The sequence below is a fragment of the Phasianus colchicus genome, chromosome Z (assembly GCF_987193195.1).
Source record: "Phasianus colchicus chromosome Z, bPhaCol1.hap1.1, whole genome shotgun sequence".
NCBI lineage: Eukaryota > Metazoa > Chordata > Aves > Galliformes > Phasianidae > Phasianus > Phasianus colchicus.
In genome coordinates this window covers 10,496,430-10,516,668 of record NC_143476.1, presented here as the reverse complement: position 1 = coordinate 10,516,668, position 20,239 = coordinate 10,496,430, and the positions used below count along the sequence as shown (strand labels likewise).

The 20,239-nt window shown below is 47.0% G+C and overlaps 1 long non-coding RNA gene across 1 annotated transcript; it reads left to right on the top strand.

Annotated features, from left to right (window-relative positions):
* The first annotated feature begins 16,609 nt into the window (after positions 1-16,609).
* Positions 16,610-18,009, top strand: LOC149912478 (uncharacterized). The gene is made up of 3 exons (XR_016461559.1): positions 16,610-16,784; positions 16,903-17,197; positions 17,730-18,009. It is a non-coding gene; the product is annotated as an uncharacterized LOC149912478 (long non-coding RNA).
* Positions 18,010-20,239: the final 2,230 nt, after the last annotated feature.

Below are 20,239 nucleotides of genomic sequence, written 5' to 3'. Positions count from 1 at the left end.
GCCAGAGGGCCAGAAGAGAACATGCCCAGACAACGAAGCCCTGCTGTCCTCTGCTGCTCAGCTGGAGAGATGTTCCGCCTTCCTGAAGGACGCTGATCCAAAGGGAAGGAATCAAAGGAAGTCCAGGCTGGCTGTCCTTGTGGGCATCAGCTGCTGGCAGCTGCCTCTGTGCTGCCATGGGCAGGGCACAGCACACACAGTGTTTGCAGTTCCCTGTGTGACACTGGCCCTGGTGACCTGACAGCCATAGGGAGACAAGAGAAAGAGCTGCCTCCCTCTGCCAGATGAGGCAAAGGTGAGAATCCCAGAATCACAGCATGGCCCGGGTTGGAAAGGAGCTCAAGGTTCATGAATCTCCAACCCTTGGCTCTCCAAGGGTGCACAGGGGGCTTTGTTCTCCCTGTGGTGCAGCTTCAGTGCCAACTCACAGCTGAGCTGGTTGGCACACTGTGACAGCCTGCCGCTCTGAAGCTCTTGGGGCAGTGCTCAGTTCTTTCTGAAGTACTCTGGAAATGCTGCTTCTCCTTCACCAAGTCTGTTTCCAGACAGACGTCTTTTTCTCCTCTGTACACACAAACAGTATCTTGTAACTCCCTGGCACAGTGCTCAGAAGTGATACTTCTGGAAGCACGTCAGAGAAAAGTGGCCTTGTCCCAGTGGACTTTCAGAGCAGATGAGAACAAGTCTTGGTTGACGGCTTTCTCCTGCTTCTGGAACTGCACAGGCAGGTTGTGTGTTGTCATACTTTATGCCAGAGTGCCAAACTGAAGCAGTTTCTGCAACCTCTTTTTTTCATACTTGTCACTATTTGCTATTTCTGAGACCTTAACTTAGTCATTTTTAATGCGCTCTCATCTAAACTACTGTGTCCTCCAGTGTCAGTGTTGTATGAATCAGGACTGTGGGATTTCATCAGTGAAAGGATTCTGCTCTAATGACTGTCATTCTAAAGCTGATATTGTTTCTACCGCATCAGGCTTGCATTGAGCATCTTTGATCAACAGAGAAATCAGAAAAATTGCTTTTCCTATTGCAGTTTCCTTTTAACTAGTGATGAAAGCTGTCAGTTTATTTTTGGCACCAGAAATCCTGGGATGCAACCAGGTTAGATAAGAAGTGACACTGAGTCAACAGTAAAGGAACATAGATGAGATAGCATCACACAGCTCTGGAAAAGATGTTCCAGCTCTGTGTCTACCTACACCTTCAGGAGATGAAAAGTACTGGCTTACTGAGGTGTCCTGGGTTGCAGGTTCTGTTAGTCTCCGTTTTTGGAAGAGCTGCTTGCAATAAATACCTTGTAAGGTGAATGAGCTTGATAGAAGTAGGGTGTGAAAGAGATGGATTTGCTGTTTCCCTGAAGGTGCAGGAGTATTGCTGTGCCTACAGTCAGTAAACAAGGCAGAAATCACTGTGTTCCTCAGAATGAAAAGGAATAAAAATCTTTTTTGGAGTGACAGCACGCCTGAATGAAGCATAAATCTAAACATTTAAAATAAGGGTTAGTGTCAAAGGGACTTGCAGTATTTCTCGTGAAGAAATATTTGATGCTTCTTTATGAAAGTCATCATAACAAAAGTGTGCTGATGTCTTTGCTGAGGATTTCCTTGGTTCCAGGCTGAAGGTGTGCGCAGGCATGAGCAGGCAGTGCTGAGCTGCAGGTGAGTGCCTGTGTCCCACAGCAGGAAACCCGTGGATGTCTTCAGGGGTTTGAAATAAGCAGAGCTGAGAAACCTGCAGGCTTTCACTGAAATTGTCCTCTGCTTTATTTTGTAATCTTAGTTTCACCAATGCTTTCCAATATTATTTTCGTATGAGTGCAGATACATGGGATAGGATTTAAAGTTTTTATGGTGCTGCTGTATAATTTTCTGTGGTCATCATAAGCCAATAAAAAAAATAAATGGTAATCAGGCAATCTATTAACAACCTGTGGCACGTGTCAAAACAATGAAATTCCTTGCAGGAAGACAATATTGCTATAGAATAATGTGGCTATCCAAAACTGTTAATTATACTTGATGAGCTGGAGATAAACCTGAAATGCGGGACTTTGATCTTAGCCAAGAATAATAAAACTTATTATCATTCTTAAATTGGCAGCTGCTATCAAAAGCCTGTGTCTTATTTCCCTTTTAGTAACACTGGCTAAATCAGAGAAACTGATAAAAGAATATCATGATTGCAGCTTAGGGATTCTTTCCCACTTGACCAGAAGTAATCTATGTCCAAAAATGTCTGTAAATACTTTTTCTATCTTATTTTGCCAGATGTATTGATATTTGAGATGAATGGCAAAAACATTTTGCGTACATAGATAAGCAATGCAAATTTGCAGGATTGTTTTAGAGAAAAAAGCTCCGGTTATCTGATCGTTTCCATGCAGAAATAAGATTTACAGAAAAATCCTCATTATTATTCACGCATGAATAAGTACAAAAAAGAGATGTGGGGGATGTTGTTTCAATTCAAGCTGATTGTAGGAAGGACTGTCAGGATGGAAAGGCTAGTGTCTGCCACGGGCAAAGAAACACTTCTGGTTTTCATGTTCCCTTTGTCTTTGAGTGCAAGAGGCCATGAGGAGAGTGTGCCCTAAACTTGCACCCTTTTTGACCATTGCAGCAGAGATGGAGAAGTGTTCAACCTTCTAGAAGGACTTCAGGACAAAGATATGTAATGAAAATAAGTCCAGGTTGGCTGTCCTTGTGGGCATCAGCTGCTGACATCTGCATAGTTGTTGCTATGGGAATGGCAGAACAGCTGGAATGTTGCATTTCCTTGTGTGACACAAGCACTGGTGAATTCAAAGCCAGAGGGGTATAATAGAAAGAGCATCACCTCCCTTCCAGATTAGGCAAAGGTGAGTGGGATGTTGTTTCAATTAGTGCTGATGTCAGGAGGACTGTAAGGATGGAAAGGCTGGTGTTTGCCATGGGCAGGGAAACACATCTTGTTTTCATTTTCTCTTTCTCTTTGAGAGCCAGATAAACAGGGGAGAGTGTGCCCTCACCTTGGAACTCTCCTGCCCCCTGCTCCTCAGAGGGAGAATGGCCAAGCTTGTAGAAGGACATCAGGACAAAGATATGTAATGAAAATAAGTCCAGGCTGGCTGTCCTTGTGGGCATCTGCTGCTGGCATCTGCATTGCTGCTGCCATGAGCATGGCAAAGCAGGTAAAAGATTGCTTTTCCTTGTGTGACACAGGAGCTCTTGACTTGAAAGCTAGAGGGATGCAATAGAAAGAGCTGCAACCTCTGCCAGACATGGCAAAGGTGAGTGGGATGTTGTTTCAATTATTGCTGAAGTAAGGAAGATGGTAAGGATGGAAAGGCTGGTGTTTGTCATGGGCTGGGAAACACATCTTGTTTTCATTTCCTATTTCTCTTTGAGTGCCAGATAAAGAGCAGAGTGTGCCCTCACCTTGGACCCCTCATGCCCTCTTCTGCTGAGATGGAGAAATGTTCCAGCTTCTAGAAGGACATCAGGACAAAGATGTGTAATGAACATAAGTCCAGGCTGGCTTTCCTTGTGGGCATCAGCTGCTGGCATCTGCATTGCTGCTGCCATGAGCATGGCAAAGCAGGTAAAAGGTTGCTTTTCCTTGTGTGACACAGGAGCTCTTGACTTGAAAGCTAGAGGGATGCAATAGAAAGAGCTGCAACCTCTGCCAGACATGGCAAAGGTGAGTGGAATGTTGTTTCAATTATTGCTGAAGTCAGGAAGACTGTAAGGATGGAAAGGCTGGTGTTTGCCATGGGCTGGGAAACACATCTGGTTTTCATTTTCTCTTTCTCTTTGAGTGCCAGATAAACTTGGGATAGTTTGCCCTCACCTTGGAACTCTCCTTCCCTCTGCTGCTGAGAGGGAGAAATGTTCCAGCTTCTAGAAGGACATCAGAACAAAGATGTGTAATGAAAATAAGTCCAGGCTGGCTGTCCTTGTGGCCATCAGCTGCTGGCATCTGCATTGCTGCTGCCATGAGCATGGCACAGCAGGTAAAAGATTGCTTTTCCTTGTGTGACACAGGAGCTCTTGTCTTGAAAGCTAGAGGGATGCAGTAGAAAGAGCTGCAACCTCTGCCAGACGTGGCAAAGGTGAGTGGGATGTTGTTTCAATTATTCCTGAAGTCAGGAAGACTGTAAGGATGGAAAGTCTGGTGTTTGCCATGGGCTGGGAAAGACATCTGTTTATCATCTTCTCTTTCTCTTTGTGTGCCAGATAAAGAGCAGAGTGTGCCCTCACCTTGGACCCATCCAGCTCTCTGCTGCTCAGAGGGAGAAATGTCCAAGCTTCTAGAAGGACATCAGGACATAGATATGTAATGAAAATAAGTCCAGGCTGGCTGTCCTTATGGGCATCAGCTGCTGGCATCTGCATTGCTGCTGCCATGAGCATGGCACAGCAGGTAAAAGATTGCGTTTCCTTGTGTGACACAGGAGCTCTTGACTTGAAAGCTAGAGGGATGCAATAGAAAGAGCTGCAACCTCTGCCAGACATGGCAAAGGTGAGTGGGATGTTGTTTCAATTAGTGCTGATGTCAGGAAGGACTGTAAGGATGGAAAGTCTGGTGTTTGCCATGGGCAGGGAAACACATCTGGTTTTCATTTTCTCTTTCTCTTTGAGGGCCATATAAAGAGCAGTGTGCCCTCACCTTGGACCCATCCTGCCCTCTGCTGCTCAGAGGGAGAATGGCCAAGCTTGTAGAAGGACATCAGGACAAAGATATGTAATGAAAATAAGTCCAGGCTGGCTGTCCTTGTGGGCATCTGCTGCTGGCATCTGCATTGCTGCTGCCATGAGCATGGCAAAGCAGGTAAAAGATTGCTTTTCCTTGTGTGACACAGGAGCTCTTGACTTGAAAGCTAGAGGGATGCAATAGAAAGAGCTGCAACCTCTGCCAGACATGGCAAAGGTGAGTGGGATGTTGTTTCAATTATTGCTGAAGTAAGGAAGATGGTAAGGATGGAAAGGCTGGTGTTTGTCATGGGCTGGGAAACACATCTTGTTTTCATTTCCTATTTCTCTTTGAGTGCCAGATAAAGAGCAGAGTGTGCCCTCACCTTGGACCCCTCATGCCCTCTTCTGCTGAGATGGAGAAATGTTCCAGCTTCTAGAAGGACATCAGGACAAAGATGTGTAATGAACATAAGTCCAGGCTGGCTTTCCTTGTGGGCATCAGCTGCTGGCATCTGCATTGCTGCTGCCATGAGCATGGCACAGCAGGTAAAAGATTGCTTTTCCTTGTGTGACACAGGAGCTCTTGACTTGAAAGCTAGAGGGATGCAATAGAAAGAGCTGCAACCTCTGCCAGACATGGCAAAGGTCAGTGGGATGTTGTTTCAGTTGCTGCTGATGTCAGGAAGGACTGTAAGGATGGAAAGTCTGGTGTTTGCCATGGGCTGGGAAACACATCTTGTTTTCATCTTCTCTTTGTCTTTGTGTGCCAGAAAAAGAGGAGAGTGTGCCCTCACCTTGGAACTCTCCTGCCCTCTTCTGCTGAGATGGAGAAATGTTCCAGCTTGTAGAAGGTCATCAGGACAAGGATATGTAATGAAAATAAGTCCAGGCTGGCTGTCCTTGTGGGCATCAGCTGCTGGCATCTGCATTGCTGCTGCCATGAGCATGGCAAAGCAGGTAAAAGATTGCTTTTCCTTGTGTGACACAGGAGCTCTTGACTTGAAAGCTAGAGGGATGCAATAGAAAGAGCTGCAACCTCTGCCAGACATGGCAAAGGTGAGTGGGATGTTGTTTCAGTTAGTGCTGATGTCAGGAAGGACTGTAAGGATGGAAAGGCTGGTGTTTGCCATGGGCAGGGAAACACATCTGGTTTTCATTTTCTCTTTGAGTGCCAGATAAAGAGCAGAGTGTGCCCTCACCTTTGACCCATCCTACCCTGTTCTGCTGAGAGGGAGAAATGTTCCAGCTTGTAGAAGGACATCAGTACAAAGATGTGTAATGAAAATAAGTCCAGGCTGGCTGTCCTTGTGGGCATCAGCTGCTGGCATCTGCATTGCTGCTGCCATGAGCATGGCACAGCAGGTAAAAGATTGCTTTTCCTTGTGTGACACAGGAGCTCTTGACTTGACAGCTAGAGGGATGCAATAGAAAGAGCTGCAACCTCTGCCAGACATGGCAAAGGTGAGTGGGATGTTGTTTCAATTAGTGCTGATGTCAGGAAGGACTGGAAGGATGGAAAGTCTGGTGTTTGCCATGGGCTGGGAAACACAACTGGTTTTCATTTTCTCTTTCTCTTTGAGTGCCAGATAAAGAGCAGAGTGTGCCCTCACCTTGGACCCCTCCTGCCCTCTTCTGCTGAGATGGAGAAATGTTCCAGCTTGTAGAAGGACATCAGGACAAGGATATGTAATGAACATAAGTCCAGGCTGGCTGTCCTTGTGGGCATCAGCTGCTGGCATCTGCATTGCTGCTGCCATGAGCATGGCACAGCAGGTAAAAGATTGCTTTTCCTTGTGTGACACAGGAGCTCTTGACTTGAAAGCTGGAGGGATGCAATAGAAAGAGCTGCAACCTCTGCCAGACATGGCAAAGGTGAGTGGGATGTTGTTTCAATTAGTGCTGATGTCAGGAAGGACTGTAAGGATGGAAAGGCTGGTGTTTGCCATGGGCTGGGAAACACATCTGGTTTTCATTTCCTCTTTCTCTTTTTGTGCCAGATAAACAGGGGAGAGTGTGCCCTCACCTTGGACCCCTCCTGCCCTCTGCTGCTCAGAGGGTGAAATGTTCCAGCTTCTAGAAGGACATCAGGACAAAGATATGTAATGAAAATAAGTCCAGGCTGGCTGTCCTTGTGGGCATCAGCTGCTGGCATCTGCATTGCTGCTGCCATGAGCATGGCACAGCAGGTAAAGGATTGCTTTTCTTTGTGTGACACAGGAGCTCTTGACTTGACAGCTAGAGGGATGCAATAGAAAGAGCTGCAACCTCTGCCAGACATGGCAAAGGTGAGTGTGATGTTGTTTCAATTAGTGCTGATGTCAGGAAGGACTGTGAAGATGGAATATCTGGTGTTTGCCATGGGGAGGGAAACACATCTGGTTTTCATTTTCTCTTTCTCTTTGAGTGCCAGATAAAGAGCAGAGTGTGCCCTCACCTTGGACCCCTCCTGCCCTCTTCTGCTGAGATGGAGAAATGTTCCAGCTTGTAGAAGGACATCAGGACAAGGATATGTAATGAAAATAAGTCCAGGCTGGCTGTCCTTGTGGGCATCAGCTGCTGGCATCTGCATTGCTGCTGCCATGAGCATGGCACAGCAGGTAAAAGATTGCTTTTCCTTGTGTGACACAGGAGCTCTTGACTTGAAAGCTAGAGGGATGCAATAGAAAGAGCTGCAACCTCTGCCAGACATGGCAAAGGTGAGGGGGATGTTGTTTCAATTAGTGCTGATGTCAGGAAGGACTGTAAAGATGGAAAGTCTGGTGTTTGCCATGGGGAGGGAAACACATCTGGTTTTCATTTTCTCTTTCCCTTTGAGTGCCAGAAAAAGAGCAGAGTGTGCCCTCACCTTGGACCCCTTCTGCCCTCTTCTGCTGAGATGGAGAAATGTTCCAGCTTGTAGAAGGACATCAGGACAAGGATATGTAATGAAAATAAGTCCAGGCTGGCTGTCCTTGTGGGCATCAGCTGCTGGCATCTGCATAGTTGTTGCTATGGGAATGGCAGAACAGCAGGAATGTTGCATTTCCTTGTGTGACACAAGCACTGGTGAATTCAAAGCCAGAGGGGTATAATAGAAAGAGCATCACCTCCCTGCCAGATTAGGCAAAGGTGAGTGGGATGTTGTTTCAATTAGTGCTGATGTCAGGAAGGACTGTAAGGATGGAAAGCCTGGTGTTTGACATGGGCAGGGAAACACATCTGGTTTTCATTTTGTCTTAATCTTTCAGTGCTAGATAAACAGGGGAGACTGTGCCCTCACCTTGGACCCCTCCTGCCCTCTTCTGCTGAGAGGGAGAAATGTTCCAGCTTCTAGAAGGACATCAGGACAAATATATGTAATGAAAATAAGTCCAGGCTGCCTGTCCTTGTGGCCATCCGCTGCTGGCATCTGCATTGCTGCTGCCATGAGCATGGCAAAGCAGGTAAAAGATTGCGTTTCCTTGTGTGACACAGGAGCTCTTGACTTGAAAGCTAGAGGGATGCAATAGAAAGAGCTGCAACCTCTGCCAGACATGGCAAAGGTGAGTGGGATGTTGTTTCAATTCGTGCTGATGTCAGGAGGACTGTAAGGATGGAAAGGCTGGTGTTTGCCATGGGCAGGGAAACACATCTGGTTTTCATTTCCTCTTTGTGTGCCAGAAAAAGAGGAGAGTGTGCCAGCAACTTCTAACTCTCCTGCCCTCTGCTGATCAGAGGGAGAAATGTTCCAGCTTGTGGAAGGACATCAGGACAAAGATATATAATGTAAATAAGTCCAGGCTGGCTGTCCTTGTGGGCATCAGCTGCTGGCATCTGCATTGCTGCTGCCATGAGCATGGCAAAGCAGGTAAAAGATTGCTTTTCCTTGTGTGACACAGGAGCTCTTGACTTGAAAGCTAGAGGGATGCAATAGAAAGAGCTGCAACCTCTGTCAGACATGGCAAAGGTGAGTGGGATGTTGTTTCAGTTGCTGCTGATGTCAGGAAGGACTGTAAGGATGGAAAGGCTGGTGTTTGCCATGGGCAGGGAAACACATCTGGTTTTCATTTCCTCTTTCTCTTTTTGTGCCAGATAAACAGGGGAGAGTGTGCCCTCACCTTGGATCCCTCCTGCCCTCTTCTGCTGAGATGGAGAAATGTTCCAGCTTCTAGAAGGACATCAGGACAAAGATATGCAATGAAAATAAGACCAGGCTGGCTGTCCTTGTGGGCATCAGCTGCTGCCATCTGCATTGCTGCTGCCATGAGCATGGCAAAGCAGGTAAATATTGCTTTTCCTTGTGTGACACAGGAGCTCTTGACTTGAAAGCTAGAGGGATGCAATAGAAAGAGCTGCAACCTCTGCCAGACATGGCAAAGGTGAGTGGGATGTTGTTTCAATTAGTGCTGATGTCAGGAAGGACTGTAAGGATGGAAAGGCTGGTGTTTGCCATGGGCAGGGAAACACATCTGGTTTTCATTTTCTCTTTCTCTTTTTGTGCCAGATAAACAGAGGAGAGCGTGCCCTCACCTTGGAGCCCTCCTGCCCTTTGCTGCTCAGAGGGAGAAATGTTCCAGCTTCTAGAAGGACATCAGGACAAATATATGTAATGAAAATAAGTCCAGGCTGCCTGTCCTTGTGGCCATCCGCTGCTGGCATCTGCATTGCTGCTGCCATGAGCATGGCAAAGCAGGTAAAAGATTGCGTTTCCTTGTGTGACACAGGAGCTCTTGACTTGAAAGCTAGAGGGATGCAATAGAAAGAGCTGCAACCTCTGCCAGACATGGCAAAGGTGAGTGGGATGTTGTTTCAATTAGTGCTGATGTCAGGAGGACTGTAAGGATGGAAAGGCTGGTGTTTGCCATGGGCAGGGAAACACATCTGGTTTTCATTTTCTCTTTGTGTGCCAGAAAAAGAGCAGAGTGTGCCCTAACCTTGGACCCATCCTGCCCTCTGCTGCTCAGAGGGAGAAATGTTCCAGCTTCTAGAAGGACATCAGGACAAATATATATAATGAAAATAAGTGCAGGCTGGCTGTCCTTGTGGGCATCAGCTGCTGGCATCTGCATTGCTGCTGCCATGAGCATGGCAAAGCAGGTAAAAGATTGCTTTTCCTTGTGTGACACAGGAGCTCTTGACTTGAAAGCTAGAGGGATGCAATAGAAAGAGCTGCAACCTCTGCCAGACATGGCAAAGGTGAGTGGGATGTTGTTTCAGTTGCTGCTGATGTCAAGAGGACTGTAAGGATGGAAAGGCTGGTGTTTGCCATGGGCAGGGAAACACATCTGGTTTTCATTTCCTCTTTCTCTTTTTGTGCCAGATAAACAGGGGAGAGTGTGCCCTCACCTTGGACCCCTCCTGCCCTCTGCTGCTCAGAGGGAGAAATGTTCCAGCTTCTAGAAGGACATCAGGACAAAGATATGTAATGAAAATAAGTCCAGGCTGGCTTTCCTTGTGGGCATCAGCTGCTGCTATCTGCATTACTGCTACCATGAGCATGGCACAGCAGGTTATAGATTGCTTTTCCTTGTGTGACACAGGAGCTCTTGACTTGAAAGCTAGAGGGATGCAATAGAAAGAGCTGCAACCTCAGCCAGACATGGCAAAGGTGAGTGGGATGTTGTTTCCATTGCTGCTGATTTCAGGAAGGACTGTAAGGATGGAAAGGCTGGTGTTTGCCATGGGCTGGGAAACACATCTGGTTTTCATTTTCTCTTTGTGTGCCAGAAAAAGAGCAGAGTGTGCCCTCACCTTGGACCCATCCTGCCCTCTGCTGCTCAGAGGGAGAAATGTTCCAGCTTCTAGAAGGACATCAGGACAAAGATATGTAATGAAAATAAGTCCAGGCTGGCTGTCCTTGTGGGCATCAGCTGCTGGAAACTGCATTGCTTATGCCATGAGCATGGCAAAGCAGGTAAAAGATTGCTTTTCCCTGTGTGACACAGGAGCTCTAGACTTCAAAGCAAGAAGGATTTAATAGAAAGAGCTGCAACTTCTGCCAGACATGGCAAAGGTGTGTGGGATGTTGTTTCAGTTGCTGCTGATGTCAGGAAGGACTGTAAGGATGGAAAGGCTGGTGTTTGCCATGGGCTGGGAAACACATCTGGTTTTCATTTTCTCTTTGTGTGGCAGAAAAAGAGAAGAGTGTGCCTGCAACTTCTAACTCTCCTGCCCTCTGCTGATCAGAGGGAGAAATGTTCCAGCTTCTAGAAGGACATCAGGACAAAGATACGTAATGAAAATAAGTCCAGGCTGGCTGTCCGTGTGGGCATCAGCTGCTGGCATCTGCATTGCTGCTGCCATGAGCATGGCAAAGCAGGTAAAAGGTTGCTTTTCCTTGTGTGACACAGGAGCTCTTGACTTGAAAGCTAGAGGGATGCAATAGAAAGAGCTGCAACCTCAGCCAGACATGGCAAAGGTGAGTGGGATGTTGTTTCAATTAGTGCTGAAGGCAGGAAGACTGTAAGGATGGAAAGTCTGGTGTTTGCCATGGGCTGGGAAACACATCTTGTTTTCATTTTCTCTTTGTGTGGCAGAAAAAGAGAAGAGTGTGCCTGCAACTTCTAACTCTCCTGCCCTCTGCTGATCAGAGGGAGAAATTTTCCAGCTTCTAGAAGGACATCAGGAAAAAGATACGTAATGAAAATAAGTCCAGGCTGGCTGTCCGTGTGGGCATCAGCTGCTGGCATCTGCATTGCTTATGCCATGAGCATGGCAAAGCAGGTAAAAGATTGCTTTTCCTTGTGTGACACAGGAGCTCTTGACTTGAAAGCTAGAGGGATGCAATAGAAAGAGCTGCAACCTCAGCCAGACATGGCAAAGGTGAGTGGGATGTTGTTTCCATTGCTGCTGATTTCAAGAAGGACTGTAAGGATGGAAAGGCTGGTGTTTGCCATGGGCTGGGAAACACATCTGGTTTTCATTTTCTCTTTGTGTGCCAGAAAAAGAGCAGAGTGTGCTCTCACCTTGGACCCATCCTGCCCTCTTCTGCTGAGATGGAGAAATGTCCCAGCTTCTAGAAGGACATCAGGACAAAGATACGTAATGAAAATAAGTCCAGGCTGGCTGTCCGTGTGGGCATCAGCTGCTGGCATCTGCATTGCTGCTGCCATGAGCATGGCACAGCAGGTAAAAGATTGCTTTTCCTTGTGTGACACAGGAGCTCTTGACTTGAAAGCTAGAGGGATGCAATAGAAAGATCTGCAACCTCTGCCAGACATGGCAAAGGTGAGTGGGATGTTGTTTCCATTGCTGCTGATTTCAGGAAGGACTGTAAGGATGGAAAGGCTGGTGTTTGCCATGGGTAGGGAAACACATCTGGTTTTCATTTTCTCTTTCTCTTTTTGTGCCAGATAAACAGCGGAGAGCGTGCCCTCACCTTGGACCCCTCCTGCCCTCTGCTGCTCAGAGGGAGAAATGTTCCAGCTTCTAGAAGGACATCAGGACAAATATATGTAATGAAAATAAGTCCAGGCTGCCTGTCCTTGTGGCCATCCGCTGCTGGCATCTGCATTGCTGCTGCCATGAGCATGGCAAAGAAGGTAAAAGATTGCTTTTCCTTGTGTGACACAGGAGCTCTTGACTTGAAAGCTAGAGGGATGCAATAGAAAGAGCTGCAACCTCTGCCAGACATGGCAAAGGTGAGTGGGATGTTGTTTCAATTCGTGCTGATGTCAGGAGTACTGTAAGGATGGAAAGGCTGGTGTTTGCCATGGGCAGGGAAACACATCTGGTTTTCATTTCCTCTTTGTGTGCCAGAAAAAGAGGAGAGTGTGCCAGCAACTTCTAACTCTCCTGCCCTCTGCTGATCAGAGGTAGAAATGTTCCAGCTTGTAGAAGGACATCAGGACAAAGATATGTAATGAAAATAAGTCCAGGCTGGCTGTCCTTGTGGGCATCAGCTGCTGGCATCTGCATTGCTGCTGCCATGAGCATGGCAAAGCAGGTAAAAGATTACTTTTCCTTGTGTGACACAGGAGCTCTTGACTTGACAGCTAGAGGGATGTAATAGAAAGAGCTGCAACCTCTGCCAGACATGGCAAAGGTGAGAGGGATGTTGTTTCAATTAGTGCTTATGTCAGGAAGGACTGTAAGGATGGAAAGGCTGGTGTTTGCCATGGGCAGGGAAACACATCTGGTTTTCATTTTGTCTTAATCATTCAGTGCTAGATACGAGGGGAGAGTGTGCCCTCACCTTGGAACTCTCCTGCCATCTGCTGCTCAGAGGGGGAAATGTTCCAGCTTCTAGAAGGACATCAGGACAAAGATATGTAATGAAAATAAGTCCAGGCTGGCTGTCCTTGTGGGCATCAGCTGCTGGCATCTGCATGTCTGCTGCCATGAGCATGGCAAAGCAGGTAAAAGATTGGGTTTTTTTTGTGTGACACAGGAGCTCTTGACTTGACAGCTAGAGGGATGCAATAGAAAGAGCTGCAACCTCTGCCAGACATGGCAAAGGTGAGTGGGATGTTGTTTCAATTAGTGCTGATGTCAGGAAGGACTGTAAGGATGGAAAGGCTGGTGTTTGCCATGGGCAGGGATACACATCTGGTTTTCATGTTCTCTTTCTCTTTGAGTGCCAGAAAAAGAGGAGAGTGTGCCCTAACCTTGGACCCCTCCTGCCCTCTTCTGCTGAGATGGAGAAATGTTCCAGCTTGTAGAAGGACATCAGGACAAAGATATGTAATGAAAATAAGTCCAGGCTGGCTGTCCTTGTGGGCATCAGCTGCTGGCATCTGCATTGCTGCTGCCATGAGTATGGCAAAGCAGGTAAAAGATTACTTTTCCTTGTGTGACACAGGAGCTCTTGACTTGACAGCTAGAGGGATGCAATAGAAAGAGCTGCAACCTCTGCCAGACATGGCAAAGGTGAGTGGGATGTTGTTTCAATTCGTGCTGAAGTCAGGAATGACTGTAAGGATGGAAAGGCTGGTGTTTGCCATGGGCAGGGAAACACATCTGGTTTTCATCTTCTCTTTGTGTTCCAGAAAAAGAGGACAGTGTGCCTGCAACTTGGAACCCCTCCTGCCCTCTTCTGCTAAGATGGAGAAATGTCCAAGCTTCTAGAAGGACATCAGGACAAAGATATGTAATGAAAATAAGTCCAGGCTGGCTGTCCTTATGGGCATCAGCTGCTGGCATCTGCATTGCTGCTGCCATGAGCATGGCACAGCAGGTAAAAGATTGCTTTTCCTTGTGTGACACAGGAGTTCTTCCCTTCTAAGCTAGAGGGATGCAATAAAAAGAGCTGCAACCTCTGCCAGACATGGGAAAGGTGAGTGGGATGTTGTTTCAATTCGTGCTGAAGTCAGGAAGGACTGTAAGGATGGAAAGGCTGGTGTTTGCCATGGGCAGGGAAAAACATCTGGTTTTCATTTTCTCTTTCTCTTTGAGTGCCAGATAAACAGGGGAGAGTATGCCTGCAACTTGGACCCATCCTGCCCTCTGCTGCTCAGAGGGAGAAATGTTCCAGCTTCTAGAAGGACATCAGGACAAAGATATGTAATGAAAATAAGTCCAGGCTGGCTGTCCTTGTGGGCATCAGCTGCTGGCATCTGCATTGCTGCTGCCATGAGCATGGCACAGCAGGTAAAAGATAGCTTTTCCCTGTGTGACACAGGAGCTCTAGACTTCAAAGCAAGAAGGATGCAATAGAAAGAGCTGCAACCTCTGCCAGACATGGCAAAGGTGTGTGGGATGTTGTTTCAGTTGCTGCTGATGTCAGGTAGGACTGTAAGGATGGAAAGGCTGGTGTTTGCCATGGGCTGGGAAACACATCTGGTTTTCATTTTCTCTTTTTGTGGCACAAAAAGAGAAGAGTGTGCCTGCAACTTCTAACTCTCCTGCCCTCTGCTGATCAGAGGGAGAAATGTTCCAGCTTCTAGAAGGACATCAGGAAAAAGATACGTAAGGAAAATAAGTCCAGGCTGGCTGTCCTTGTGGGCATCAGCTGCTGGCATCTGCATTGCTACTGCCATGAGCATGGCACAGCAGGTAAAAGATTGCTTTTCCTTGTGTGACACAGGAGCTCTTGACTTGAAAGCTAGAGGGATGCAATAGAAAGAGCTGCAACCTCAGCCAGACATGGCAGAGGTGAGTGGGATGTTGTTTCCATTGCTGCTGATTTCAAGAAGGACTGTAAGGATGGAAAGGCTGGTGTTTGCCATGGGCAGGGATACACATCTGGTTTTCATGTTCTCTTTCTCTTTGAGTGCCAGAAAAAGAGGAGAGTGTGCCCTAACCTTGGACCCCTCCTGCCCTCTTCTGCTGAGATGGAGAAATGTCCAAGCTTCTAGAAGGACATCAGGACAAAGATATGTAATGAAAATAATCCAGGCTGGCTGTCCTTGTAGGCATCAGCTGCTGGCATCTGCATTGCTGCTGCCATGAGCATGGCAAAGCAGGTAAAAGATTGCTTTTCCTTGTGTGACATAGGAGCTCTTGACTTGAAAGCTAGAGGGATGCAATAGAAAGAGCTGCAACCTCTGCCAGACATGGCAAAGGTGAGTGGGATGTTGTTTCCATTGCTGCTGATGTCAGGAATGACTGTAAGGATGGAAAGGCTGGTGTTTGCCATGGGCAGGGAAACACATCTCGTTTTCATTTAGTATTAATCTTTCAGTGCTAGATAAATATAGGAGAGTGTGCCCTCACCTTGGAACTCTCCTACCCTATGCTGCTCACAAGGAGAAATGTCCCAGCTTCTAGAAGGACATCAGGACAAAGATATGTAATGAAAATAAGTCCAGGCTGGCTGTCCTTGTGGCCATCCGCTGCTGGCATCTGCATTGCTGCTGCCATGAGCATGGCACAGCAGGTAAAAGATTGCTTTTCCTTGTGTGACACAGGAGCTCTTGACTTGAAAGCTAGAGGGATGCAATAGAAAGAGCTGCAACCTCTGCCAAACATGGCAAAGGTGAGTGGGATGTTGTTTCAATTAGTGCTGCTGTCAGGAAGGACTGTAAGGATGGAAAGGCTGGTGTTTGCCATGGGCAGGGAAACACATCTCGTTTTCATTTTGTCTTAATCTTTCAGTGCTCGATAAATAGAGGAGAGTGTGCCCTAACCTTGGACCCTTCCTGCCCTCTTCTGCTGAGATGGAGAAATGTTCCAGCTTGTAGAAGGACATCAGGACAAAGATATGTAATGAAAATAAGTCCAGGCTGGCTGTCCTTGTGGGCATCAGCTGCTGGCATCTGCATTGCTGCTTCCATGAGCATGGCACAGCAGGTAAAAATTGCTTTTCCTTGTGTGACACGGGAGCTCTTGACTTGAAAGCTAGAGGGATGCAATAGAAAGAGCTGCAACCTCTGCCAGACATGGCAAAGGTGAGTGGGATGTTGTTTCAATTAGTGCTGCTGTCAGGAAGGACTGTAAGGATGGAAAGGCTGGTGTTTGCCATGGGCAGGGAAACACATCAGGTTTTCATTTTGTCTTAATCTTTCAGTGCTATTTAAATAGAGGAGAGTGTGCCCTAACCTTGGACCCTTCCTGCCCTCTTCTGCTGAGATGGAGAAATGTTCCAGCTTGTAGAAGGACATCAGGACAAAGATATGTAATGAAAATAAGTCCAGGCTGGCTGTCCTTGTGGGCATCAGCTGCTGGCATCTGCATTGCTGCTTCCATGAGCATGGCAAAGCAGGTAAAAGATTGCTTTTCCTTGTGTGACACAGGAGCTCTTGACTTGACAGCTAGAGGGATGCAATAGAAAGAGCTGCAACCTCTGCCAGACATGGCAAAGGTGAGTGGGATGTTGTTTCCATTGATGCTGATGTCAGGAAGGACTGTAAGGATGGAAAGTATAGTGTTTGCCCTGGGCAGGGAAACACATCTGGTTTTCATGTTCTCTTTGTCTTCGTGTGCAGAAAAAGAGGAGAGTGTGCCTGCAACTTCGAACGCTCTTTCCCTCTTCTGCTGAGATGGAGAAATGTCCAAGCTTCTAGAAGGACATCAGGACAAAGATATGTAATGAAAATAAGTCCAGGCTGGCTGTCCTTGTGGGCATCAGCTGCTGGCATCTGCACTGGTGTTGCCATGAGCATGGCTCAGCAGGTAAATGATTGCTTTTCCTTGTGTGACACAGGAGCTCTTGACTTGAAAGCTAGAGGGATGCAATAGAAAGAGCTGCAACCTCTACCAGACATGGCAAAGGTGAGTGGGATGTTGTTTCAATTAGTGCTGATGTCAGGAGGACTGTAAGGATGGAAAGGCTGGTGTTTGCCATGGGCAGGGAAACACATCTGGTTTTCATTTTCTCTTTCTCTTTAAGTGCCAGATAAACAGGGGAGAGTGTGCCCTCACCTTGGACCCCTCCTGCCCTTTGCTGCTCAGAGGGTGAAATGTGCCAGCTTCTAGAAGGACATCAGGACAAAGATATGTAATGAAAATAAGTCCAAGCGTGTCTGTCCTTGTAAGCATCAGATGCTGGCATCTGCATTGCTGCTGCCATGAGCATGGCAAAGCAGGTAAAAGATTGCTTTTCCTTGTGTGACACAGGAGCTCTTGACTTGACAGCTAGAGGGATGTAATAGAAGGAGCTGCAACCTATGCCAGACATGGCAAAGGTGAGTGGGATGTTGTTTCCATTTCTGCTGATGTCAGGAAGGACTGTAAGGATGGAAAGGCTGGTGTTTGCCATGGGCAGGGAAACACATCTGGTTTTCATTTTCTCTTTCTCTTTGAGTGCCAGATAAACAGGGGAGAGTGTGCCCTCACCTTGGACCCATCCTGCCCTCTTCTGCTGAGATGGAGAAATGTTCCAGCTTCTAGAAGGACATCAGGACAAAGATATGTAATGAAAATAAGTCCAGGCTGGCTGTCCTTGTGGGCATCAGCTGCTGGCATCTGCATTGCTGCTGCCATGAGCATGGCAAAGCAGGTAAAAGATTGCTTTTCCTTGTGTGACACAGGTTCTGATAAAATGAAATCTGGAGGGATGAAATAGAAATTGCAACAACCTCTGCCAGACATGGCAAAGGTGAGTGGGATGTTGTTTTAATTAGTGCTGATGTCAGGAAGGACTGTAAGGATGGAAAATCTGGTGTTTGCCATGGGCAGGGAAACACATCTGGTTTTCATATTCTCATTGTGTGCCAGAAAAAGAGGAGAGTGTGCCCTCACCTTGGAACTCCCCTGCCCTCCTCTGCTGAGATGGAGAAATCTTCCAGCTTGTAGAAGGACATCAGGACAAAGATATGTAATGAAAATAAGTCCAGGCTGGCTGTCCTTGTGGGCATCAGCTGCTGGCATCTGCATTGCTGCTTCCATGAGCATGGCAAAGCAGGTAAAAGATTGCTTTTCCTTGTGTGACACAGGAGCTCTTGACTTGACAGCTAGAGGGATGCAATAGAAAGAGCTGCAACCTCTGCCAGACATGGCAAAGGTGAGTGGGATGTTGTTTCCATTGATGCTGATGTCAGGAAGGACTGTAAGGATGGAAAGTATAGTGTTTGCCCTGGGCAGGGAAACACATCTGGTTTTCATGTTCTCTTTGTCTTCGTGTGCAGAAAAAGAGGAGAGTGTGCCTGCAACTTCGAACGCTCTTTCCCTCTTCTGCTGAGATGGAGAAATGTCCAAGCTTCTAGAAGGACATCAGGACAAAGATATGTAATGAAAATAAGTCCAGGCTGGCGTTCCTTGTGGGCATCAGCTGCTGGCATCTGCATTGCTGCTGCCATGAGCATGGCAAAGCAGGTAAGGGATTGCTTTTCCTTGTGGGACAGCTGTTAAGCCATTCTGATTCACCCTTTGCATCCACAGCATACAGTTTTTTCCCACACTGCTGTTTCTATCCAGCAATGTGCATATGTGCAGTGCTACAGATGTTGGTGGTCCTGCCTGTGGCAGGGAGTTGGAGATTCCTGATCCTTGAGGTCCTTTCCAACCAGTGCCATTCTGTGTGTGTGTGTGTGACTGGCTAAACACCAATTGTTGCTAGCTCAGCAGGTATACTACTAATTATTGAACGTCTGACAGCTGCTTATCAACACTTGGCCACTATTTCTGGACACCTGCTCATCCCTGAAGAGAGAGAAGTTTGGAAGGAGGACAGAGGGGAGTCTCTTGATGCCTGCCTGTTGCATCCCAACCTGCCCACAGAGTGAGTCAGTTCGGCCTTGTGTGGAGGCCCTGGCTTCTTTGGAGTCTGTTTTTCTTTTGCTGAGCTTCTCCTATCCAAACAGAATGGCCTTACAACATGCTTTCTGTTCCTTAATACTATACCCATACTATTTGTAACTATTACAGTTCTGTAAGTGAGAATTGATCACATGATTGAACAACTGTATTTCTAAAATATGTTATGAAATAACTTATTTTTACTAATACTAATGAAGTCTTTCTACTTTTTCAAACTGTTTCTAAGGGCAAATTACTAAACACATGGTGCTGTACTGCTTCTGTCCAATCCCACATTTGATACCCAGAGCAGAAACAACATTCCATCCTACAGCATTAGCTAGTTCAGAGGTACCAGACGTGTATCTGGATGTGGCTGTTGTGCATAACTGGGGCTGAGGGATCAGAAATGACAGCTCCACTCTTGGAGACCACAGAGTTAAAATGGAAAGATAAAATAGTTGCAGGGCAATTGTTCTCTGTGCCTGAAGCAGGGACCGATTTATGGGGGTGAGATTTAACAGTTAAATGAGGATTACAGCTGCAAGTCTGTGAAACAGATATCAGGGGTCAATGAATGTGTTAACAGCTGTGATGAAGAAGAAATGAATCCAAAGCTGTGGGCAGGGGAAGGAAATCGGGGTGGACTCACAATTTTCCCTTACAAAGAACTGCCCAAGGAGGGAGTGGAGCTGTGAAGCAGTGAAACAATATCCCATAGCCTTAGAAGGGAGAGTGGGTCTAAAAGCTGTAACACAGACAGTGGTTAAGGATGGTCTTCTGGAACCTTGTCTGTGGCCTTATAACACCCCAATCCTGTCGGCACGGAAGGCAGACGGCACGTATCGGCTGGTGCAAGATGTAAGGAAATGACTGAACCCGTTCTCAAAAGACAGCCTGTGGTTCCTAACCCCTATACCCTAATGAGTCAGATCCCACACGGACAGCAGTGGTTTGGTGTGAGAGACCTCAAAGATGCTTTCCGGACAGCCTTTGGACTCAGAGAGAAATGGCTGCGTTTGTATGAGGACACATTGTAATCCTATCGTGATTCGTGATGATACTGTAGATACTGGAACTCGTGCTAATCCTTGTCTTTGCAGCATTTGAAGCAAGCAGCTGGTGCTGCTGTCATGCAGAAAGCTCCCTTCCAACCACTCAGCAAGCATTTGGATGAGACAGCTTCCTGCTGGGGAGCCCTCCGACATCACTGCTGCCTCCTCCAGAACCATACCTGCAGATGCTTCAGAGCTCTTCAGCATGGACTTCCTTCCTCCCATCAGCAGCTGCTCCTGCACTGACCTTCATTCACACTGGGATACCATCTGCTTCCAGCAGGAGCTGACCTGCGAGACAGAGAAAGGAAACGTGGGATGAGCACCAATGCAGAAGCACAAGGCTGTGTCACCACCACGTCTTGCAGCCTTGGGAAGTCAGCTGCAACTGCAGCCTTGGTCAGAATTCTTTTGCTTTGGGGAACAGATGGACTC